At 40.3% G+C, this 22895-nt stretch overlaps 1 protein-coding gene and 1 non-coding gene across 4 annotated transcripts in view; one reads left to right on the forward strand and one right to left on the reverse strand.

Moving 5' to 3' along the window:
* The window catches only part of ZNF609 (zinc finger protein 609), a 224117-nt gene that overhangs the window by 129553 nt on the left and 71669 nt on the right, over positions 1-22895 (reverse strand). The window lies entirely within an intron of this gene.
* On the forward strand, positions 18277-18386 carry LOC139000122 (U6 spliceosomal RNA). Its single transcript, XR_011469531.1, has one exon. It is a non-coding gene; the product is annotated as a U6 spliceosomal RNA (small nuclear RNA).

Below are 22895 nucleotides of genomic sequence, written 5' to 3' on the forward strand. Positions count from 1 at the left end.
GGCCTCTAGTATACAGATAAGGATCTATTCATTCCTACTCCCCTTTTCTACCCCATTTTTCTTCAAAGTCCTATCTGCTCTAAATAGGTAGACACATAGAGAGATAGACATATTTTCATGCTTAATATTTATTGTGTAATTTTCCCACTAGAATGTAATCAAAACAATCCCTGGTACCCGGTACTCACTAAATATTTGTCCAATCAATTAATTGGTAAACTGCCTTACAAATTGTCAAAGGTATTTCCATTATCCTCAGATAAAACCTGGTTTTAGGAAGTGCTTCTTTTGGACCAGAGCAAACTGTATTGTTCTTTAGAGCACAGGGCCTTCTTCCTGAATTTTCAAAAGTCCAGCGGGCAAAACAGTCTTATTTACCACCTGCATATTTACTACCAATTCTACATATGATTATTACTGCAACTGTATTCATCCACTTCATGTCCAATGTTCCCACTTTAATTATATCATCCTAACATGAATATAAAGGTCCATAAGAATAAGGCTTTCAAATATCTAGCCAGAAAACTAAACAAGCCAAAAATCCAGATTATGTGGATTCATTTGTTACTGTATAAAGTTGAATAAAATAAGTACACTATTAACACCATGGTTGTCTATGTAAAAAAATCCTAGGAGCCCCAGCTAGTGTGGCTCAGTTGGTTGGAGTGTCATCACATACACTAGAAAGTGGCAGGTTTGAATCACAGTCAAGACACATACCTGGGTTGCAGGTTCAATCCCTGACGGGGTACATGCAGAAGGCAACTGATCTCTATCTCTCTCTCTCTCTCTCTCTCTCTCTCTCTCTCTCTCTCTCTCCCCTCCCTCCCTCCCTTTCTCTCTCTACAACCAATTTTTTAATGTTGTTTTAAAAAATAAATAAATAAAAAATCCTAGGAAATATAAAACAAAACAAACCCCTCCTGGAAATAAGAACCAAATGACTTTGATATAAGGTCTTACATGAAACTTAACTGCATTTCTATATACTAGCAACAAATAAATGGAAAAGGAAATTTTATTAAATACCATTTATAACAGGATCAAAAAACATGAAAAACTAAAATCACAATGAGATACCACTTTAAACCCACTAGGATATTGTAATGAAAAAAAAAAAAAAAAAAACACCAGAGATCAGCCCTGGCCTGTGTGGCTGAGTTGGTTGAGCCTTGTCCTATGCACTAGGAGGTTGCTGGTTCGATTCCAGTCAGGGCAAATGCCCAGGGTGTGGGCTTGATCTCTGGTGGGGGGCATGCAGAAGACAGCAGATTGATGTTTCTCTCTCCCCACTCTCCCTTCCTCTCTTTCTAAAATCAATAAAACATATTTTTTTAAAAAGACAGACAAGAATGGGCAGCAACCAGAATTCTCATAAAGCTGCTGGTGAGAGAGTGTAAAATGGTGCAATTACTTAGGAAAATAGTTTGCTGATTTTAAAAAATATATTTTTTATTTATAATATATATATATATATATTTATTGATTTCACAGAGGAAGGGAGAGGGAGGGAGAGAAGTATCAATGATGAGAGAGAATCATTGATCAGCGGCCTCCTGCTCGCCCCCTACTGGGGATCAAGCCCGCAACCCAGGCATGTGCCCTGACCAAGAATCGAACTGTGACCTCCTGGTTCATAGGTCGACACTCAATCACTGAACCACGCCAGCCAGGCTAATCTGTACATTTAAAATGTATGATTTTTATTGTATGGACATTATACTGCAACATTTGATTTTTTTACAATCTTGATCATCTGAATCCTCTTCTCATCATACCCCCTTCTCGTCCCTCCTTTCAGCAAGCAGATCTGGCTGAAAGTACCTCCAGGAGAGACAAAAAGGTGTCAAGAAAAAAGTGGGTTTCTAGTCTAATTTAATCCTGATAAATATCCAGTCTTAACCTCTTTTACCTGCTAATCAGAATGGCAAAAACTACAGGTACACAGTTTTTGCATTATAGAGAAATCATAGCTTTCTGCAGTTATTCAACATCTGGGAGCCACCTTGACATAGAAGAACAACATCTACAACTGGATGGGCCAACAGCAGAATAAAAAGCACTGACTGGCCCTAGCTGGTTTGGCTCAGTGAATAGAACGTCGGCCTGAGAACTGAAGGGTCCCGGGTTCGATTTTGGTTAAGAGCACATGCCCAGGTTGCGGGCTAGATCCCCAGTAGTGGGTGTGCAGGAGGCAGCCAATCAATGATTCTCTCTCATCACTGATATTTCTATCTCTCTATCTCCCTCTCCTTTCTTCTCTGAAATCAATAAAGAAAAAAGAAGGAGAAGGAGAAGGAGAAGGAGAAGGAGAAGGAGGAGAAGGAGAAAAAAAAGAAAAAAGAAAAGCACTGACCAGCAACCTGAAAACCAAATGCCTTTTAAACAATGTACCTGCCCTGCACTTTCAGGTCATGGCTTTCATGCTAGACTAGTAAGAAGGGATTTATTTGCTAAAAGCTTAGAGGATTTATGAGAAGAGATTAGTCCTGATATTACTGTTGAGAAAACTCTGGGCTAAGTTTGACAATGACCCATGGACTTAGAAAGTGGTTCAGATAAGGCTATAGAAGACCTATAGAAGGCTATAGAAGACCTATAAAACCAGGTCTTCATCAAAAAAAGAATGCTGCCTGCTGTGTCAATCAATATAAAGGAAGAAAAAAAACCAGCCTGAAAAGAGAACTTCCAATCTAGCATCATTCGTCTGGTTGACAAAAATTACCTTAATTACATGTTTTTATGAATCTGGATACCAAAAACCAGTAAACGTATAAAGTATAAAGCATATCCAATTATATTCCAAAAGGCCCCAGAGTCCTTTCAAATTCTATGATTTTGTTGGACTTTGAGCCTAATGAATATTACTTGGAATAAATGGGCTCAAAGATCAAGTTGAAAACCTTTTTGCTCAATTTATACTTTTTCTTTTTAACATGAATGAGATTCAGTCAATAAGCATTTATGGAGCAGCTACTTGGAACTAGGTCCTGTGTTAAGTAATGTGGCACCTAAGATAAAAGTGACAGCACTTGCCCTCAAAAAGATCTTATGTTTAGGTGGAAAAGAGAAAATTAGTTCATATAGAATGATGTGTTACATGCTATGACTAAATACACATGAGGTCTTGGGAAACAACGGCTTCCCAAAGTAAAATGTCTACTGATTCTTGAAGAACTGGAAGTTATTTGATCAAAAATGGTAGAAAAAGGTGTTCTAGGTAGAGAAAAAATATATGTACAAAGGCACAATGATATAAAAAAAAAACAAAGTATAAAACTCCATGACATGTCTAAGTAATGGCAAGTACTTTGGTATGGCTGAAATAAAGGAGTGGTAGAAGATTAAGCTAGAAAAAGCAGACTAGGATGGGATTGTGATGAACTGAGTCTCTTAAAATTAAGGTACTGAAACATAATCCAGAATGTTACGAGAAATAATTAAAATATTGTAAGTAGGAGTCTGATATCATGCTGTCATTTTAGAAAGATATAACCTGGCAGCATAGTAGAGAATGGTATGGAGAGATGCTAAATCAGAAGCAGGGTGACCAACTGGGAAGTAACTGGGCTAAAGCAGGCAACAAGTGAAAAGGTCCAACTAAGGCAGAAAAGTGGGGATGGAGAGGAAGAGAGAGAATATTTTTAAGAGAAATCATTCAGAGGACATATGATTTCTGGAATAAGTGGAACGGGGAGAATCTAGGGCAATTCTGTTTTAGCTTCAGCGATTGAGTGGATGGTCCATTAAGCAACACCAAGATATGGAACATCAATGACAATCAGGTTTAGGTAGGAAGATAAGGATTATTTTAGGCATGCTGAATAAAACATAATGAGTATTGGACTTTAGTGCACAGAACCTTGAAAGGTGACAATATTTAACTCCTACTTCAGTATTATAGGACTGAAGTTCCATTTGATGATGAGAGAAAACAACAGAGAAGAAATCTTAAGAAAAATATTTTAGAAAAAAATGACATAAATCTCATAGTTGAACCTGGAAGAAGTTATCATTTCTGCCTCACTCTCTCACAATAACTACCTGCAAAACAAGTCTATTGAATTCAGGCCAAAAAGGACAAAGTTGGAGGAATCACACCACCTGATATCAAACTATACTACAAGGCCATAATAATCCAAACAGCACTGACAAAATCAGACATGTACATGATGCAACAGAATAGAGAGCCCAGAAATAAACCCACATCTTTATAGTCAATTACTATTTGACAAAGGAGGCAAAAACAAAATGGGATAAAGACAGTGTATTTAATAAATGGTGTTGGGAATATTGGACAGATATGTGCAAAAAAATGAAACCAGTCCACCATTTTACACCATACACAAGAATAAACTCAAAAGGATTAAAGACTTAAATGTTAGACTCAAAACCATAAAAATCCTAGAAGAAAACATAGGTAGTAAAATCTCGGACACTGCCCTAGCCAGTTTCATCAGCCCAGTGACTGAGGTGTCTTGGATTCAATTCCAATCAAGGGCACCTATCACGGTTGCAAGCTCAATCCCTGACCCTGGCAGGGACATGTGCGGGAGGGAACCAATCAATGTGTCTCTCTCGCCGAAACCGGTTTGGCTCAGTGGATAGAGCTTCGGCCTGCGGACTGAGGGGTCCCGGGTTCGATTCCGGTCAAGGGCATGTACCTGGGTTGCGGGCACATCCCCAGTGGGGGGTGTGCAGGAGGCAGCTGATCGATGTTTCTCTCTCATCGATGTTTCTAGCTCTCTATCTCTCTCCCTTCCTCTCTGTAAAAAATCAATAAAATATATTTAAAAAAAAAATGTGTCTCTCTCACATAGATGGTTTTTTCTCTCGTGTATATCTCCTTTCCTTCCACTCTCTCTAAAAATTGATGGGAAAAATATTCTTTGGTCAGGTTTAAAAACAACAATCTCAGACGTTTCTCGTGGCAATATTTTTCTCATATATCTTCTCAAGCAAGGGAAACAAAAGAAAAAATAAACAAATGGAACGCTATCAAACTAAATGGTTTTGCACAGCAAAGGAAACTATCAGCAAAATAATAAGACAACCCACTGAATGGGAGAACATATTTGCCATTATCTGATAAGCACTTATATAACAACTAAAAAAATGAGCAAAGGACCTGAATAGACACTTCTCCAAACTGGACATACAGATGGCCAATAAACATATGAAAAGATGCTCAATGTCTCTAATCATCAGAGAAATGCAAATTATAACCAAGTGAGTCCAGTGGGCATGGCTCAGTGGTTGAGCGTTGACCTATGAACCAGGAGGTCACGGTTCGATTACTGGTCAGGGCATATGTATGGGTTGTGGGATTGATCCCTGGTGTGGGGTGTGCGGGAGGGTAGCTAATCAGTGATTCTCTCTCATCATTGATGTTTCTATCTATCTCTTCCTCTCCCTTCCTCTCTGAAATCAATAAAAATATATTTTTAAAACCACAATGAAATATTACCTCGCACCTATCAGAATAGTTATCATCAATAAATCAACAAACAACCAGTGTTGGCAGGGATGAGGAGAAAAAGGACCCTCAAGCACTGTTTGTGGGTAGGACTGCAGACTGGTAAAGCCACTGTGGAAAGCAGTATGTAATTACCTAAAAAAATTAAAAATGGAGCCCTTGCTGGGTAGCTCTGTTGGTTGGAGAATCGACCCATAAACCAAAAGGTTTTGGGTATGATTCCCAGTCAGAGCACATACCTAGGTTGTGGGTTTGATGCCAGTCAGGGTGCATACAGGAAGCAATCGATCAATATTTCTCTCTCCCTTCCTCTCTCTCTAAAAAACAGTAAAAACATATCCTCAGATGAGCATTTACTAGTAAAATAAAAATAAATAAATAATAAAAATAAAACTGGAACTGCCTTATGACCCAGAGATTCCACTTCTGGAAATTTATCTGAAGAAACCCAAAACACTAAATGGGATAGAATACATACACCCCTATGTTCACTGCAGTGTTATTCACAATAGCCAAGATTTGGGAGCAGCTCAAGTGCTCATCAGTAGATGAATGGATAAAAAAGCTGTGGTACATCTAAACAATGGAATACTACTTAGCATAAAAAAGAAAATTTTATCCTTTACAATAGCATGGATGGACCTGGAGAGCATTATGCTAATTGAAATAGCCAATCAGAGAAAATCAAGTACTATATGATTTCATTCATATGTGGAATCTAATGAACAAAATAGAGACAGACTCATAGAGAGCATGCTGACAGCATAGGGCAGTGGGGTGGGGGGGGTACGGGGGTGGGCGCTGGGTGAAAGGAAGAACTCATGTACACAGACAACAGTGTGGTGACTGGCAAGGACGGGGCATGGGGGAAGGTGGAGGTGGATATAGGGGCGATAAATGGTGATGGACGAAGGCTTGATTTGGGGTGGTAAACACACAATACAGTGTACAGATGATACGTTGTAGACCTATGCACCTGAAACCTGTATAATTTTGTTAACCAGTGTCAACTCAATAAATTCAATAAAAAATAAATTTAAAAAATTTTTAGACAAATTATATTTTTAATTTTGCCCAAGAGGCTTATACATATTGTAAAGCATGTTCAAAGTTTGAGAAAGATTGGTTTTAGACCATTTTTCTAAGCTTCTCTACTCTCTCACAGCCTGGAAAATATATACCAGGGAGTAGGTTCTAGACTCCTCTGTCTCTGGAGGACCCAGTTAAATTGAAGAGACTAAAAGTCTAATTTCAGTAACTAATAGGACTCAAAAGGCAAGAACAAAGAGAAGAGATTCCACCTGGATAACAATTCCATTTCTATAAAACCAGTTACAGTCCAGTGTAATTTATTTACAATGCTCCACTCTGCCAATTATTCTCCTTGCAAGGAAATGCAACTCTTCTCCCCTTTTCCATGTATCCTATTTGGTGGAGAAGAGGAAGGGGACTAAAATGGACTTTGTTTTCCTGCTAAGACTTGAGGTTTTTATTTACATATAAAAAACTAATCTGTTTTCATCAAGATTAATGACATATTCTGAATTACTAAACATAAAGCTATCAACAACTAGCAAAAAGAAAAGAGGTAGTTAATATTAGTGTTCCCTTGCTTTAAATTAGTCTCCTCTTTTCACCAGCCCTTTCTTTCTCCAGCCTTTCAATCCTCACAAAGTCTAACCTACTCCTCCTTCTCCAAGAACAGATGCTCTAAAGAAGATGAGGAGGATGGAGGGAGATGAGAGAAAAATAATCTTTTAAAAAAAAAGTATTATAAGGCATAGGAGAAATGCAGACCTAAACCAGCTGGCAATAAAAAGCCTTACTTTTCAGACAAATTTTTGAACATTAAACTCTCTGGCCTCTGCTATAGCCAAATATACTGATAAATTCTACGATAACTCAGTGTATGAACTAAAGCAAAAGTCTGAAATATTTTGAAGACTCACCAAAATTTCCCAAAATTTTTAAACATTAAGATCACAATATATTGTTGTCATATGCTGATTGTCAAATATCTTAGCTTAGAGATCTAACAGTAGATCCCAACATATTGTTTGAATACCTCAACACTAAAATTTTCCTAGGGAAGTCTAATACATCTGAATAATTTTTTCACCCCCTAATGCAACAGGGGAGGAAATGAACCTATCAGAACACTACTCTAGAGTGTGCATTTTCACTGAGGGTGTCACCACCGAATTTGTGTTCCACCTCAGGGCAAGAGTATACAGAGATATACAGCATACATCTAGTATTAAAATTTCACAGGATGAAGGCATTTAGGGAGAAAATGTCTAAAAAGGCTACTGAGGAAAAATAATGAAGAAAAAGATGGAGAAACACTGTTCAAGATTAGGGTCGACAAACCTTTTCTGCAAAGGGCGAAATAGTAAGTATTTTAGGCTCTGACGGCTATAGTTTGTCACTATTCAACTCTGCCACTGTAACATGAAAATAGCCACAGGTGATACACAAAGGAATGAGCATGGCTGTTTCAATTAAACTTTATTTATGGACAAAAAAATTGAATTTCACATAATTTTCACATCATTAAACATTGTTCTTCTTTTGATGTTTTTCAACCATTAAAAATGCAAATATCAACCCAAATATCCATCAACAAATAGGTGTAGAAAATATGGTATATCCATATGATGGAATATTATCTATATATTTAAAGCCAAGCGACCAGAACGGCAGAACGATCAGAACATGCACTGCAGCGGCCAACCGGCCCGATCGGGGGTGGGGCTGGTGGCCAAACTCCCACAGCCCATCCCCCTGCTGACGCGGCCTCAATTGGCCCCCATCAGGGCAGGCTAGCTGGAGCCCACCTGTACACGAATTCATACACCGGGCCTCTAGTTTAACAATAAAAAGGAATGAAGTATTGAATCATGCTATATGAATAACCATTTAAAACATTATGCTAAGTGGAAGAAGCTAGTCACAATCAAGAACACACGTTTATTGTATAATTCCATTTATATGAAATGTCTAGAAAAGGTGAATTTAAAGAGAGAGAGAAAGTAGGTTAGTGGTTACTTGGAGCTAGAGAGGTGGAGGGGGCAGTGTTGACTGCAAAAGTATATACGGTTTTTTTTGGCACAATAAAAATGCTCTAAAATTAGATATTGATACACTACTCAACTCTGGGAATATACTGAAAACCTTTCAAATGTATGCTTTAAAATGGGTAAAATTTATGGTATGTTTTTTGAAAAAAAGATTAAAACCATTCTTAGCTTGCCAACCCCTGTTCTAACTTTATCAGTTCAGCAAATGTGATCTTTAGAGGGGAGAATCTGAACTAACATCTTAGCGGTCAGACACTGATTAAAAGAGGAAGTACTTTTCATGGCCCTTTAGGAAAAGCCAATGTTAATCTGTAGGAAAAGCAATATGCTACAAGAACTGCTATGTAGGCTACCAGGCACACTCAATAAACCAAACCAGATATTCAAACTTCCGAAATGTATCATGGGTGGAGGAAGGGAGATGTTCAGAAAGATTGTTGGGTCTCAACCCTAGAGTTTCTGAGATGGCAGGTCTGGGAAAGAGATGGAAACCTGCATTTCTGACAGATTTCCATATGATGGTGATGCTGCTTATTTAGGGACCAAACTCAGACCCACTGATCTAAACGAATAGACTATAACTAGTGAAGTATTTATTGTAGTCATGTATCAGATATAAACATTTAAGAAAAAGTAAAGGAGATGCTGGGGCCAACAGGAGGAGCCAACCTTTGACCTGCAATGGAGACTACATCAGAGGCAGCTACAGTTGCCTGAGCAGAGGTTGCAGCAACCCGTGGTGGCTACAGCCACTGTGCTACCCAGATGCGAACCTCGAGGCCATGGTGGGCTGGTGGCCAAAGAGGATCCTGGTCAAGATGGAGTGGCTTCACCAGCTACTTCTGGAACCGGGAAATCTAAGGTGGAGAGAATACTTAACTATCAGGCTCCCTAAAGAGTAGAAGGAATTGGAGAAAAAAATCAAAAGAACTCACATCAAAACCTGTTGCTGTAGGACCTGAACATATTATTAAGTACATTGCAAAAGAAAAATGCAGGAAAAATACTACATAATTTTTCCTTTATTCTCCGAGAAGACATGTGTGGCTTATAAAGTAAGATCATCACAGATTTCAGGGATATAATTAAGCAGGGAAGGTGCAAGACCTCCTTTTTGGAAATACATCTCATATTTTTTCCATCATTCAAAGCATTTGCAGACACTTATTAAAGGAGCAGAACCAAGATCCATTAAAACTGAGACCTGACTACCAGAAGCCCACAGTAACTCACTTCATACCTGGGGAAAAAAGTCTTTAAGATACTTTATCAACTTTATTATAATTAGAAAGCTTATTGTGACTGTGCAATCATCTGAAAGGTGTTAATGTTCAATTTAGGTTGTATGGGAGAAAGAAAGAAGTCAACCTCAAAAGGCATAGATGGTTTCATTTATCTAACATTTTAAAAAAAAAAACACTATAAAGATGTAGAACAGTAGTTGCCAGAGGTAAGAGGTGGGTGTAATAATAAAAAGATTTTTTGGAGTGATTTATATATCCTAATGTTGGTGATAACTACATGAAAAATGACTTAAAATTTATAAAACTGTACCATCCCCATCCAATAAGTCAATGTTACTATATAATAATTTTTAAAAACAATTAAATACTTTTTAAAAGATTTTTTTTTAATTGATTTCTGACAGGAAGGGAGAGAGAGAGATAGAAACATCAAGGATGAGAGAGAATCATTGGTCGGCTGCCTCCTGCATGCCCTACACTGGGGATCAAGCCTGCAACCTGGGCATGTGCCCTGACCGAGAATTAAACAGTGATCTCCTGGTTCATAGGTCAATGCTCAACCACTGAGCCACACTGGCTGGGCTTACATACTTTTTAAAAAAAGAAAAAGTGAAGATATACCTTCTTTTATTTAATTCAGTGGGGCTTGGTCTTTGGATCCTAAAGCAGTATGAGTATAACAAATATTTTCTTTCAATGTGCAATGTGGCTGTATGTAGTCATAAAACCTCTCCCTCCTTCCTTAAAACTGAAGCTGACTGTTCATAAACCATCAGAGCCCTAGGTACATTTTTTTTTTTCACACAGGTACATAGACAAAGCTCTTAGTGTTTTTCAGAGGCTCACTAACATAAGTTTTAAGAAAGTCTAGGCAACAAAAAGCGGTGAAACAAAAACAATCTAGAAAAATAAATCACAACCCAATAGTGTTTACTTAGAGCACCTAACAGGACTTTATCTAGAAAAACAAGAACCTAGGGACAAGACCCTTGGATCTGGGGAGTTCTGTCAAACACCTTGCAGCTTGCCACCTTCTTTATCACCATAAATTGAGTTATTAAAAAAAAAATAACAGAATCACCTATGCAGCAGAAGAATTCCAAATAATTTATGTAGATACTCTGATTCAAAGAGGACTTAACTCCTCACTCCTTCAGTGTGGCCTATGCATGATGACTTCCCTCCATAAAGTAAGGTATGGAAAGAGGGGGAAAGAGTAACTTGACAGTATAAAAACCTGGCTAGCACTATTTTAGCCAGATGATCAAGCCCAACATCAACAATAATACATGATGTAAATAGTATATACCTTTGATGTAATGGGTGAAAATGTTACTTTACCTCTGTGATTCTTCTACCCAAACTCGTTAACTCTAGTCTAATCGGAGAGAAACATCAGATAAATACCAACTGAGGGGTATTCTACAAAATATCTGACCTCAACACCTCAAAACTGTCAACGTCTTCAAAAACAAGGAAAATCTGGGTAAAGTACTGTCCTGTTACTGCAAGGTTGTGGGTTCGATCCCTGGTCAGGTCATCTATAAGAATCAACCAATGGAAAAGAAACCAAGATAGCAGCATAGGTAAACACCGGAAATTGTTGCCTCACACAACTACTTCAAAAATACAACTAAAAGACAAAACTGACATCATCCAGAACCACAGGAAGACTGGCTGAGTGGAAATTCTACAACTAGAAGGAAAGAGAAAAGCACACTGAGACTCAGAGGAGGTGCGGAAGTAAAGTACAGAGGTACAGAGGCGCACGTGGAAAGGGCTGGCAACTGAGGACGAGGTGTCTTTTTCAATCAGGAGGGAGTCTCAAGCTCCCAACTGCTCTGAACTCCAGTTCCAGGTGAGTCTCTGGGGACCCAGACTCATACAGGGAGAAACTGGACTGTCTGGCATCGGTTGGAACTCGAGGGCGGCTTTCTCTCAGAGGTGCTTGCAGCCATTACCGGGACATTGAGACCAGGGGACTCTTAGGGCAGGACTGAGGATCAGCCATAGCAGTTTGTCCCGCCCTGTTGATTCCCTGAGACCCCGCCCCACCCAAGCTGTGGGCAGAGGCTTTTGCATATGAATGACCTGGCCCTTTGCAATCTGAAAACTACCTAACAAACTGCAGCTGGGTCAGAGAGAAGCAGAACATCCAAAAGAAGGCCCAAGGCCCCACAGCTGCTTGCATTGCTTCACAGCTGGGCCTCATTTGGGCACATCCAAACCCCAAACAAAGAAGAGGAATCTGCAGATTTCTCCATAGCTCCTGCTGGGTAGCCTCTGGCAGAGGCTAAATTAGCACCTCCTTAGAGATCCAAGAGCCAGTGTACCCAGGGGTCAGAGTGGGACCATCCAGATTACAACTCCTCAGATCCATAAGGGACACACTCAGGGGGCAGACTCAGTGAGCATCAAAGCCCCACTGAAGCAAGTCTTGCCCTAGAAAGGTGTCTCCAGCACAGAAATTCTCCCACTATAGACACAGTTGGTTCTCACAGCCAATTGGCCTGAAGGTCAATTCCTCCCAGTGATACCTACAACAATCAAGGCTTAACTACAACAAGACTGTGCACACAGCCCACAAAGGGGTGCACCAAGAGTGTCCACCTCAGGTAATTGGGGAGGCTGAGCCACTGGGCCCTATAGGACACCTAGCACAGAAAGCCACTCTATCAACACAGGGAAGCATAAAAAATGCGTAGACAAAGAAAGAGGTCACAAATGACAGAAACGGAGGAAAGCAAACTACTGGATATAGAGTTCAAAACCAAACTTATAAGGTTTTTCAAGAATTTTCTAGAAACCGCCAATAAACTTAGTGAGACCCTCAAGAAATCTAGTGAGATCCTCGAGGATATGATAAAGGACCAACTAGAAATTGAGCATACACTGACTGAAATAAAGGATATTATGCAGAGTTCCAACAGCAGACTAGAGGATCGCAAGAATCAAGTCAAAGATTTGAAATGCGAAGAAGCAAAAAACACCCAACCGGAAAAGCAAAACGAAAAAAGAATCCAAAAATACGAAGATAGTGTAAGGAGCCTCTGGGACAGCTTCAAGCGTACCAACATCCGAATTATAGGGGTGCCAGAAGATGAGAGACAGCAAGATATTGAAAACCTATTTGAAGAAATAATGACAGAAAACTTCCCCTACCTGCTGAAAGAAATAGACTTACAAGTCCAGGAAGCACAGAGAACCCCAAACAAAAGGAATCCAAAGAGGACCACACCAAGACACATCATAATTAAAATGCCAAGAGCAAAAGACAAAGAGAGAATCTTAAAAGCAGCAAGAGAAAGAGACTCAATTACCTACAAGGGAATACCCATACAACTGTCAGCTGATTTCTCAACAGAAACTATGCAGGTCAGAAGGGAGTGGCAAGAAATATTCAAGGTGATGAACGCCAAGAACCTACAACCAAGATTACTTTACCCAGCAAAGCTATCATTCAGAATTGAAGGTCGGATAAAGAGCTTCACAGATAAGAAAAAGCTAAAGGAGTTCACCACCACCAAACCAGTGTTATATGAAATGCTGAAAGGTATCCTTTAAGAAGAGGAAGAAGAAGAAAAAGGTAAAGATACAAATTTTGAACAAATACACATCTATCAACAAGTGAATCTAAAAATCAAGTGAATAAATAATCTGATGAACAGAATAAACTGGTGAATATAATAGAATCAGGGGCATAGAAAGGGAATGGACTGACTATTCTCGGCGGGGGGGAAAGGGATGTGGGGGGTGCGGGAAGAGACTGGACAAAAATCGTACACCTATAGATGAGCACAGTGGGGGGCGGTAAGGGCAGCGGGTGGGGTTCGAACCGGGTGGAGGGGAGTTATGGGGGGGAAAAAGAGGAACAACTGTAATAATCTGAACAATAAAGATTTAATTTTTAAAAAAAGAATCAACCAATGAATGCATACATATGTGGAACAACAAATTGATGTATCTCTCCTCTCTCTCTCTCTCTCTCTCTGGCTCTCTCTCAAATCAATAAATAAAAAATTTTTAAAAAACCCCATACACAAAAAACAAGGAAAATCTGAAACACTGTCATAAGTGAAGAGGAGTTTCAGGAGATATAACTAAATGTAATGTGGTTTCCTGGATGGAATCCTAGAACAGAACAGAATATCTGGCAAAAAATAAGGAAATCTGAATAAAGTATGGAAGTTGGTTAATAATAACATCTTAATATTGGTCCAGTAATAGTAACAAATGTACCATACTAATTAGTAAAATATTAATAATGGGGGAATATGGGTGTGGGATATATAAGAAATCTGTCCTACAATTGTTTCAAGTTTTCTGTAAATATAAAACTGTTCTTAAAAATCGTCTATAAAAAAAAAACAAAAACGTGTAACAGCACAATTCCAGGTTAGAGCTAGTGAACTGTTGGAAATCACTAGATCCCAAAACAAATCATATCTGACAAAGGTATCTTTATTTTTTGTTGTTAATCCTAACCCTTATGTAGCCTGCTAGAGAATGAAAAACCACATGGAGAAGGTGGCTCAGTTGTCCCAACCAGGTAAGCCAAGTCTGGCACAGATCATCAGAACCCCATAGCAGAACCCAGCCTAAACTGCTAATCCTCAGAAAAAAAAAAAAAAGCTAAGTAAATAACTGTTGTTTTAAGCCATTAAGTTGGATTGCTTTTTATGTAGCAAAAGCTAACTGAGATAATGGGTTTGGAAAATATGTGGATAGATAAGTTTTTAAATTAAAAGGTGTATATTCAGCATTATAGAATTTCTAAAGTTGAGAACTGATAAAAATTTTCAGATTTCCTCAGCAGTATATTTCAGAAAATGTCCACAACCCCTACAATACTTAAAAAATAAATGGGTAAGAGGTGATTGAAAAGTATAAATGCTCAAATACTCAACAGGATGGTTAAATAAATTGTAGTGTATTCACGTAATGGACTACTATAAAGCAATGAGAGTGAGCAAACTACAACTATATGCAATTATGTTTATGGCTCTCACAGCCTCAAAAGTATATATGAAAATTAAAAACAGGCAAAACTAACGTATGCTATTAGGAGTTAGCATAGTGGCTAGCCTTAGGGAGCTGTGACTAGAAGGCAGCACAGGGAAGTTTCCAGGAGCTACTAGTGTTCTGTTTCTTGATCTGGGTGCTGGTTATATGGGTGTGTTCAAATTGTGAAAATTCATCAAGCTGTGAGCTTACAACTAGAGTTACTAAAATTTATTTTTAAAACTACATATTCTACATAATTAATAATTATTGCCTTTATTTACTTATATGTATTGCTGTAACCCCAAAATGTTATTAAAAATTTCAGACATACACAAAAATCAAAAGAATAGTACACCTATATAGCTGTATTTTGATTAGCATCTCTAATGATCTGTCTTTTTGCTCAACACTTTTGTCAAAATACAGTTATTTTGTTTTTCATCCCTAATTCATCCCTTCCTAATAAAAACATAACTACCTATCAAACCTAAAGAATTCTGGGAGAAAAATCAGGAAAACAGGAACAAGCATAGTTTAATTACATGTGTATATGAGTCTGCTACAGCCCTCACTGGATTCAGAGTCTTTCACCGTATTTGCAATTTTCTTGAAGCAGTTAATTGATATATGCAGGCTTGAGTAAACAATCTAAAAATACAAAATGTCTAGCCCAGATCGGGTAGCTCAGTTGGTTAGAGTATCATCCCAATAGGCCAAGGTTATAGGTTCGATTCCCAATTAGGGCACATACAAGAAGCAACTAATGTGCAGCCAGTGTGGCTCAGTGGTTGAACATCAACCCATGAACCAGGAGGTCATGGTTCGATTCCCAGTCAGGGCACATGCCCAGGTTGCGGTCTTGATCCCCAGCTGAGGGCGTGCAGGAGGCAGCCAGTCAGTGATTCTCTCTCATCAGAGATGTTTCTCTCTCCCTCTCACTTCCTCTCTCTGAAATAAGTTTTTTAAAAAAAGCAACCAATGAATGTGTAAATATGTGCAACAACAAGTTGATGTCTCTCTCAAAACAAAACATACCTTAAAAAAATAAAAATACAAAAATTCTAGCTAGAGTTCACAGACATGTTAAGACAGACTGAGGAGAAAAAGAGGATAATGATGGAAAAAAACTGAGTATACAGACATTCTCTCCTAAAGCAAGGGTCTGGTAGGAGGGCTGGGGGGTGGGGTGGGTGGAGGAGGTCCCTTAGGAAAACACCAATGGCCAAATTCTAAGAACCACTGCATTTGCACATTTCATTTAAATATATTCATTCAATATCCATGTACACACTCACATATATTCTGAGTTTTATTATTACTGTTCCAAAGGTTATCATGACTTCAACTCTTCTTTTTTTTAAAAAAATATATTCCATTGATTTCTTTTTTTACAGAGAGGAAGGGAGAGGGACAGAGAGCCAGAAACATCGATGAGAGAGACATCAATCAGCTGACTCCTATACACCCCGCACTGGGGATGTGCCCGCAACCAAGGCACATGCCCCTGACTGGAATTGAACCCGGGACCCCTGAGTCCGCAGGCCGACGCTCCATCCACTGAGCCAAACCGGCCAGTGCTCAACTTTTCTTTATTCATTTATATACTCATGCACTTTAGGGTGAAATGTGAGACAGCACTGAGAAGACCTTCTTAAACAACCAACATAAGTGCAGACACCTATATATACAACATCTAATGATGTGGTCTATGGCAACATGTTTTTCTATTGCTGTTATTCTAGGGATAAAAATGAGGCAATAATGTCACACTTGTAGATTCTAATATTTCTTTTTTGTGTTTTGGATCAGATGAGAACAGAAAACAATGAGTCCATCTATTAAGTCCAGAACTGACACAAGATCCTAGACTTGAGTTAATTAAGAGATACAGATATACCATGTTCTTAGGTGGTAAGCCAATATTGTATTATATAATTACTGGAGGCCCGGTGCACAAAATTCGTGCACTGGAGGGGGGGGGGGGGCCCTCAGCCTGGACTGCACCCTCTCACAATCTGGGAGCTCTTGGGGAATGTCCGACTGACAGCTTAGGCCTATGGGGAGCAGGCCTAAGCTGGCAGTCGGGCATCCTTAGCACTGCCACGGACGCGGGAGAGGCTCCCGCCACTGCTGCTGCGTCCACCAGTCTGTGAGCCCGGCTTCTGGTTGAGTGGCACTCCCCCTGTGGGAGGGCACTGATCACCAGGGGGCAGCTCCTGCACTGAGCATCTGTCCCCTGGTGGTCAGTGCGTGTCATAGCAACCGGTTGTTCCGCCATTCGGTCGATTTGCATATTAGCCTTTTATTATACTAGTATAGAATAATGCAAACAGTTTATTACATTATTATAAAGACCATTTCTCCCTCAACTTAAATACTAAAAGTCAATGTAATTACAATGAGTAGCTGAATTGGATTTTGGGAAGAATAAAACTTTTTAAAAAAATTTTTACCTGAGGATATTTTTTCCATTGCTTTTTAGAGAGAGTGGAAGGAGGGTGGGGGAGTCAGAAGTGACCTCACACACACACGGGGGGGTGGGGGGGGGGGGAAGAGAGAAAGATAGAGAGACTCCCAAATGAGCCTGGATGGGGGCCGAGAGAATGAGAGAGCGCGAGCCTCCTGAATGAGCCCTGACGGGGGCCAGGGATCAAATCTGCAACCCAGTGCCCTTGACCAGGAATTGATCCTTAGAACCTTCGGTGTATGTGCCAACACTCTAACCACTGTATCATGTCAGCCAGGGCTAACAAGCTAGTCTAGAAAGAAGGACTATGAGGACAACTTTGCCCTGTTGCAATAGCTTAACTCTTACATGGCACCTATGAAAATACGTAGCATTAAAGGAGCTTTACATATATTAATGCATTTAATTCTCAAAATAATCCTTATTTTACAGGCAATACTGAGGTCTAGAGAATTTAAATAATTCCCACTAAGTTATCTAACTGATAAATGGCAGAGCTAGCATTCAACTAATCTAACCCCTGAGTTAAGCTCTTAACTTAGTTTTATCATGCTATGTCTCCTCCTAGACATTATAATATCTCATAGGCCCACAACTGGTCTTTAGAAGTATGATATGAAGATATAACAGATAACTGGACTGACAAGAAAGCCCAGGAACAGACCCAAAAATATATAACAATTTAGATTATGATAAAGATGGCATCTAAAATCAATTAAAAATTTGGAAGAATATTCAATAAATAATGAGAGGGCAGCTGACTCTCCAATTGGATTTTTTAAAGAATTAGGTTCCTACAGCACACTAAAATAAATACCAAATGGTTTTTAAAAACTAAACTTAAAACCAAAATATTAGAGTAAAAAATATACAGGTTAAGATTCTTATAATCTTGGCGTGAGGAAGTTCTTTTTTAATTAGACATGAAATTCAGGAGTGATAAAAAAAATACCTCAACAAATTGCATTAAATAAAAACTTTTATAAGACTAAATAAAATATATTGCTCGCTTTGGCAGCATATATACTAAAATTGGAACAATACAGAGAAGATTTATTAGCATGGCACCTGTACAGAATGACATGCAAATTCACAAAGTGTTCCATATTTTTGGGGATATAAACTACAGCAGAGGGAATATCTATATATATAAAAGTCTAAGGGACCATTACAACCAGACAACCGGAATGACCAGTTGGTAGCTATGACGTGCACTGACAACCAGGGGGCAGACGCTCAATGCAGGAGCTGCCCCTGGTGGTCAGTGCGCTCCTACAGTGGGAGCACCGCTCAGCTGACAGATGGGCGGGCTCACGGCTAGCGAGTGCAGCTGCGGTGGTAGCGCGAGCCTCTCCTGTGGATACTCCTCCTGCGTGCTGTAGCAGCATCAGCAGGCGCAGTTGGGCCCAGCCCAGGCTCGGACTCCTTCCCGGCTGCCTGCCACATTGTGCACTACTTCGTGCTGTGCGGGATCGATGTGAATAGTGGGCTGGAGCCTGACGAGCTGGCAAGTAAGCCGGGCTGCGGTGGCGTGGAGGTCTGCTGATCCATACAGGCCAGGCCGAGGGACCCCACCGGTGCATGAATCCGTGCACTGGGCCTCTAGTAGTCAATAATATCAAAATACCTTTGTATGGTGACAGATGGATACTGGACTTTTTCCTGGTGATCACTTTGTAAAGTACATAAATGTCAAGTCACTATAATATAATATAAGTATAGTATAATCCTATCTAATAAAAGAGAAACATGGTAATTAGCCGTACGGCCGCTACCCTTCCCATTGGCTAATCAGGGCGATATGCAAATTAACTGCCAGCCAAGATGGCGGCCAGCAGCCATGCACTGAAGTGACCAGGGAGGCTTGCTTGCTCCAGTGACGGCGGACTCCAACGTTCCCCGCCTGACTTGCCGGCCTCTCAGCTGGAACCCTAAGCAACTATGTTGCAAATATAGAAGCTAAACAAAACCCCAGAAACCTGCGTTAGTCAGCCGGGCTTCAGCCAGCCGGACTGCAACATTGTATCAAATACAGAAGGTAAACAAAGGCCAGAAACCTGCTTTCAGCAGCCAGCAGCCGAGGCCTCAGAGCTAAAGCTGGCCCAGAATAAAAAAAGAAAAAGAAAAAAGGAGCGGTTGGGAGCTTCAGTCACCCGCCAGCCTGAAAACGGCCCTCAGCCCCTAAGCCAGACTGGCCAGGCACCCCAGTGGGGACCCCCACCCTGACCCAGGAAGCCCTTCAGGGCAAACCAGCCAGCCCCCACCCGTGCACCAGGCCTCTATTCTATATAGTAAAAGGGTAATATGCCTCCCGGCACCGGGATCAGCGTGACAGGGGGCAGCGACCAAACCCCCTGATCGTCCTGCGGCTCTGTGTGTGACAGGGGGCGGGGCCACAACATCTCTATCTGCCCTGCTCTTTTCGTGACAGGGGAAGACGCCCCAACCCCCTGATCAGCCCTGCTCTGTGCCTGACAGGGGGGAGCTCCCCAACCCCCTGATCGCCCTGCGGCTCTGTGTGTGACAGGGTGCGGTGCCCCAAACCCCTGATCGGCCCTGCTCTGTGTGTGACAGGGTGCAGCACCCCAACCCCCCCTCCCCCATGGGCCCTGCTCTGTGTGTGACGGGGTAGAGCCATAACCTCCCCATCGGCCCTGCCCTGAGTGTGACAGTGGCGGCGCCCCAACCCCCTCATCGGCCCTGCTCTGTGGGTGATAGAAGGCGGCGCCCCAACCCCCTGATCCGCCCTGCTCTGTGTGTGACAGGGGGCGGTGCCCTAACTCCCCTATTGGCCCTACTCTGTGAGTGACAGGGGGGAGCTCCTTAACCCCCTGATCGGCCCTGCTCTGTGCGTGACAGGGGGTGACGCCGCAACTTCCCTATCAACCCTACCTTGAGTGTGACAGGGGGCGGTGCCCCAACCCCCCAATCGGCCCTACCCTGAGCGTGACTGAGGGTGGCATCGCAACCTCCCAATCCGCCCTGCTCTGTGCATGACAGGGGGCAGCGCCCCAACTCCCCAATCGGCCCTGCTCTGAGCCCGGACCAGGGGCTGCACCTAGGGATTGGGCCTGCCCTCTACCACCCGGGAGCAGGCCCAAGCCAGCAGGTCATTATCTCCTGAGGGGTCCCAGACTGCGAGAGGGCACAGGACGGGCTGAGGGCCCCCCCCACTGAGTGCACAAATTTTTGTGCACCGGGCCTCTAGTATAATATAATATAATATAATATAATATAATAGTTTGTCAACTATCCTTTAATTTAAAAAGAGCTTTACAGTCCAGAATAGGGGGAGGGAGACTAAAATCATATAAGTAAATTAAAAAAAATAAAATAAAAAATGATTCGAGTTCTCCCAATAATCCAATTCCTATCAAATCCCTAGAAAGATTGTTTTGTAGATACAGATAAGTAATACTAAAATTTAAATAGAAAGGCACTGACCTAAGAATAACTAAAATTATTTTGACAAAGAAAAATAAAATAGGAAGAATCACTCTATCCTATATTAAGGTTTATTAAATAGCTACAGTAATCAAGATAATGTAGTACTGGCAGAGAGATAGACACATGGGTCAATGGAACAGAGCAGAGCCCAGAAATAGATATATACAAGTACGGTCAAATGATTTTGACAAAGGTGCAAAAGCAATTCAGTGGAAAACGGATGGTCTTTTCAACAAACGATGCTGAAGCAATTGGGATATCCACAGGCACACACACACAAAATGAGCCTCAACTTAAACTTCACACCTTCTATAAAATTTCACTCAAAATGGACTGGCCTCTGAGAAAGAAAAAAAAAGGATCACTGGCTTAAATGTAAAACATAAATATCTCATAAGGGATTAGATCTAGAATATATAAAGAACTCTAAAAACAACAGTAAACAAACAATTAGAAAACGGGTAAAAGACATTCAGAGACATTTCACTAAAGAAGATATACAGATGACAAACAACAAATAAGTTCATGAAAAGATCTTCACAAAGGTTAGTCATTAGGGAAATGCAAATTAAAATGACAATGAGATCACTATACACATGTCAAAATGTCTAAAATTTAAAAAAAAATAGAGATAACACTAAATACTTGCAAGGATGCAAAGAAAATGGATTCTCATGCATTGCTGGTATATAAAATAGTATAGCCAGTCTGGAAAATTATTTGGCAGTTTCTTAAAACACTCAACACACAATTACCATATGATCCAGCAATTGTACTCTTGGGCATTTATCCCAGAGAAATGAAAACTTATGTTTGCATAAAACCTGTATATGAAAGTTCATAGCAATTTTTTTCATAATAGCACAAAACTGAAAATAACCCAAATGTCCTTCAACAGGTGATTTGTTTAACAAACTGTGGTACATACACACCCATGCCATAGAAAAGCTGCAATAAAATACATGCAACAACCTGGATAAATCACCACAGAATTATGCTGACTAAAAAAAGCCAATTTTAAATGGTTACTTACATACTATACAATTCATTTGTGTAATATTTTTGATATAACAAAATTTTAGAAATAGAGAACAGATTAGTGGTTTCCTGGAATTCATGGGGGGCAGGGGGGAAGGTGTTATAAAGAGAGGGATGTGGCTATAGTATAAAAGGACAACATCAGGGATCCCTGTGGTGATGGAATGGTTCAGAATCTTGACAGTGGTGGTGAATACACGTGATAAGATTGTAGAGAACTTCACACCCACACACAACTGGACAAATCTGAATGAGATTGGTGGATTGTATCAATGTCAATATCCTGGTTTTGATGTTATACTATAGTTTCACATGTTACCATCAGGGGAAGACTGAATAAAGAGTACAGGGATCTTTGTATTATTTCTTACAACTGCATGTGACTCTACAATTATCTCAATAAAAATGCCAATTTAAACAAAAGACAAAGGACAACAAAATAGTTGTAATAAATAAAGTAGACAATACCCTAGCTGGTTTGGTTCAGTGGATAGAGTATCAGCCTGTGGACTGAAGGGTCCCAGGTTCGATTTCAGTCAAGGGCACATGCCCGGGTTGTGGGCTCTATCCCCAGTAGGGGGCGTGCAGGAGGCAGCCAATCAATGATTCTTTCTCATCATTGATGTTTCTATCTCTCTTCCCCTCTCCCTTCCTCTCTGAAATCAATAATATTTTTAAAATAAATAAATAAAGTACACAAAACTACATTAATACTATAATAAAGGATTTTCTAAAAGACAAACCACAAGGAAGGAAAGAAGAGGAGACAACAATAACATTTCAGAATCTAGAAAGCAAATTAAAGAATGGTAACAGGCCCTAGCCAGTTTGGCTCAGTGGATAGAGCGTCAGCCTGGGGACTCAAGGGTCCCAGGTTTGATTCCGGTCAAGGGCATGTACCTTGGTTGCGGGCACATACCCAGTAGGAAGTGTGCAGGAGGCGGCTGATCGATGTTTCTAACTCTCTATCCCTCTCCCTTCCTCTCTGTAAAAAATCAATAAAATATATATTTTTTTTTAAAAAAGCTGTCCCTCAGCCTACTAAAAAAATAAATAAATAAATAAAAAAGAATGGTAACTGACTAAGCAAACATAAGAATGCTGAATACTACACTTCCAATAGGGAAAACTTCCAA

Source organism: Myotis yumanensis, unplaced genomic scaffold, assembly GCF_028538775.1.
Source record: "Myotis yumanensis isolate MYYU_CA2020_CCGP unplaced genomic scaffold, mMyoYum1.0.hap1 SCAF_1, whole genome shotgun sequence".
In the NCBI taxonomy this organism is placed as follows: Eukaryota; Metazoa; Chordata; class Mammalia; order Chiroptera; family Vespertilionidae; genus Myotis; species Myotis yumanensis.